This window comes from Cebus imitator, unplaced genomic scaffold (assembly GCF_001604975.1).
Source record: "Cebus imitator isolate Cc_AM_T3 unplaced genomic scaffold, Cebus_imitator-1.0 Scaffold759, whole genome shotgun sequence".
NCBI classification, from domain to species: Eukaryota; Metazoa; Chordata; class Mammalia; order Primates; family Cebidae; genus Cebus; species Cebus imitator.
The window spans coordinates 133064-136934 of record NW_016108074.1 but is presented as its reverse complement, the minus strand read 5'-3'; positions in this window follow the sequence as shown (position 1 = coordinate 136934).

Genomic DNA, 3871 nt, shown 5'->3' with positions numbered 1-3871 from the left:
AGCAACTTCAGCCTCCAATGACTACCAGCAAGCATCCAGCGCCACCAGCCTTTTGATCAAATGAATTTTACCACTAACCTAAGTGAGATTAGAAGTGAGTTCCTTTCCAGACAAGCCTCCAGATAAGAACACAGTCATGGTTGAAGTCTTCATTACACCCTTATGAGACCCTGAGCTGGGGAACCATCTGAATCATGTTCAGACTCTTGGCCATCAGAAACTGTCAGATAATGAATGTATTTTGTTTTAACCTGTTAAATTGGTGGTAATTTGTTATGTAGCATAGATAAACAATATACCACCCATACTCTAAGTCCCTAAATGACATTTCCTCCTGTTAGCCTCCACTGTATCAGATGATTTCCTTTCCTTGGAGTCAATCCCAGTTTTTCACTTCCAATGCACAGCTGTCATTTACTCACAGTCTTTCTTGTTCCAGCCAGGCTTGCTGTGACTCAGGCTGTCTGAGTAGACCCATAGCTCACTGAAAATAGGGATTAAGCCTTACCCATTACATCTTCCTATGCAGGAACAAGCACATTTCAGGACTTTAGACCTTTGGCATGTGGCTAATGGGTGTACAGGCCACTATCCTGTGGGAAAAAGTCAATTCAGTCCCCATTCATGTTCAGACTTCGAAGTCAGCCATGTGCAAGCACAAAGAGATGACTATAATATCTGCTGGAAAAGCATATTTAGACAGCTACTCCTGATAAGACTGTGGTTAGTGATAAAGGCAAGGAGCAGGCAAAGAGGAAATCCATTTCTTACATCTGACTATGAGGTAGTGACATTTGGCATGGACATTAGAAAACAAGAAGATAAAAGGAGGTCACAGCAGGCAGGGGTCAGCATGAACAAAGGTGGAGAAACATGGCTGGGAAAAGCTATTATTCTGGTGTAGTTGGAGTGTAATAATGAAGGGAAGAGGGTGCCAGATGGAGAGAGGAAAGAGAAATTGTTTGAGAAAGGTCTGAGTTCATCTTCTTTCCCTTTTGGCTCTCTGTAGTGTATTTTTTTTTCTTTTCTAAATATTAATTTTATTTCTTTTGGTTATGTATCTGGAAGTGGAAGTGCTGGGTAATGTGGTAATTCTTTTTTTTTTTTTTAATTGTCCTTTAGGTTCTGGGGTACATGTGCAGATCATGCAGGATTGTTGCATAGGTACATACATGGCAATGTGGCTTGTTGCCTCCCTCCCCCCGTCACTTATATCTGGCATTTCTGCCCATGTTATCCCTCCCCAACCTCCCCATTCCCCCACTGTGCCTCCCCTGGCACCCCCCAACAGACCCCAGAGTGTGAGGCTCCCTTCCCTGTGTCCATGTGTTCTCATTGTTCAACATTCGCCTATGAGGGAGAACATGGTGTGTTTGATTTTCTGTTCTCGTGTCGGTTTGCTGAGAATGATGGTTTCCAGATTCATCCATGTCCCTACAAAGGACACGAACTAACCGTTTTTGATGGCTGCATAGTATTCCATGGTGTATATGTGCCACATTTTCCTTGTCCAGTCTATCATCAATGGACATTTGGGTTGGTTCAAGGTCTTTGCTATTGTAAACAGTGCCACAACGAACGTATGTGTGCATGTGTCTATAATAGAAGTATTTATAATCTTTTGGGTATATACCCAGTAATGGGATTGCTGGGTCAAATGGAATTTCTATTTCTAGGTCCTTGAGGAATCGCCACACTGTCTTCCACAATGGTTGAACTAATTTACACTCCCACCAACAGTGTGAAAGTGTTTCTATTCCTCCACATCCTCTCCAGCATCTGTTGTCTCCAGATATTTTAATTATTGCCATTCTAACTGGTGTGAGATGGTATCTCAATGTGGTTTTGATTTGCATTTCTCTAATAACCAGTGATGATGAGCATTTATTCATATGTTTGTTGGCCTCATGTATGTCTTCTTTTGAAAAGTGTCTGTTGATATCCTTCCCCCACTTTTGAATGGCTTTTTTTTTCTTATAAATCTGTTTTAGTTATTTGTAGATTCTGGATGTTCGCCCTTTGTCCATTTTTTTCCAATCTGTTGGTTGCTGGTTCACTCTAATGATTGTTTCCATTGCTGTACAGAAGCTCTGGAGTTTCATTAGGTCCCATTTGTCTATTTTGGCTTTTGTTGCCAATGCTTTTGGTGTTTTAGTCATGAAGTCCTTGCCTATGCCTCTGTCCTGAATGGTTTTGTCTAGGTTTTCTCCCAGGAGTTTTATGGTGTTAGGTCTTATGTTTAAGTCTTTAATCCATCTGGAGTTAATTTTAGTGTAAAGTGTCAGGTAGGGGTCCGGTTTCTGCTTTCTGCACATGGCTAGCCAGTTTTCCCAACACCATTTATTAAACAGGAAATCCTTTTCCCATTGCTTTTGTCCTGTTTGTCAAAGATCAGATGGTTGTAGATGTGTGGCATTGCCTCTGAGGCCTCTGTTCTGTTCCATTGGTCTATATCTCTGTTTTGGTACCAGCACCATGCTGTTTTGATTACTGTAGCCTTGTAGTATAGTTTGAAGTCAGGTAGCATGATGCCTCCGGGTTTGTTCTTTTTGCTTAGGATTGTCTTGGCTATGCGGGCTCTTTTTTTTGGTTCCATATGAAGTTTAAGGTGTTTTTTTCCAGTTCTGTGAAGAAGGTCATTGGTAGCTTGATGGGGATAGCATTGAATCTATTATTACTTTGGGCAGTATGGGCTTTTTCACAATATTGATTCTTCCTAACCATGGCCATGGAATGTTTCTCCATCTGTTTGTGTCCTCTCTTATTTCCTAGAGCAGTGGTTTGCAGTCCTCCTTTCAAGGAGGTTCTTTACATCCTTTGTTAGTTGTATTCCTAGGTATTTTATTCTCTTTGTAGCTGTTGTGAATGGGAGTTTGCTCATGATTTGGCTCTCTGTTAGTCTGTTATTGGTGTATAGGCATGCTTGTGATTTTTGCACATTGATTTTGTATCCTGAGACTTTGCTGAAGTTGCTTATCAGTTTAAGGAGATTTTGGGCTGAGATGATAGGATCTTCTAAATATACAATCATGTGGTCTGCAAATAGAGACAATTTGACTTCCTCTTTTCCTAATTGAATACCCTTCACTTTTTTTTTTCTTGCCTAATTGCTCTGGCTAGAACTTCCAATACTATATTGAATAGGAGTGATGAGAGAGGGCATCCTTGTCTAGTGCCAGATTTCAAAGGGAATGCTTCCAGTTTTTGCCCATTCAGTGTGATATTGGCTGTGGGTTTGTTGTAAATAGCTTTTATTATTTTGAGATATGTTCCGTCAATACCTAGTTTATTGAGAGTGTTTAGCATAAAGCCTGTTGAATTTTGTTAAAGGTCTTCTCTGCATCTATTGAGATAATCATGTGGTTTTTGTCTTTCGTTCTGTTTATGTGGTGGATTACATTTATAGACTTACTTATGTTGAACCAGGCTTGCATGCCCGGGATGCAGCCTACTTGCTCGTGATGGATAACCTTTTTGATGTGCTGTTGTAATCGGTTTGCCAGGATTTTATTGAAGATTTTTGCATCTATTTTCATCATGGATATTGGCCTGAAGTTTTCTTTTTTTGTTCAGTCTCTGCCAGGTTTTGGTATCAGGATGATGTTGGTCTCATAAAATAATTTGGGAAGGATTCCCTCTTTTTGTATTGTTTGGAATAGTTTCAGAAGGAATCGTACTAGCTCCTCTTTGTTTGTCTGGTGGAATTTGGCTGTGAACCCGTCTGGTCCTGGACTTTTTTTGGGTGGTAGGCTCTTTATTGCTGCCTCAACTTCAGACCTTGTTATTGGTCTGTTCAAGGTTTCAACTTCTTCCTGGTATAGACTTGGGAGGGTGCAAGTGTGTAGGAATTTATCAGTTTCTCCCAGGTTTA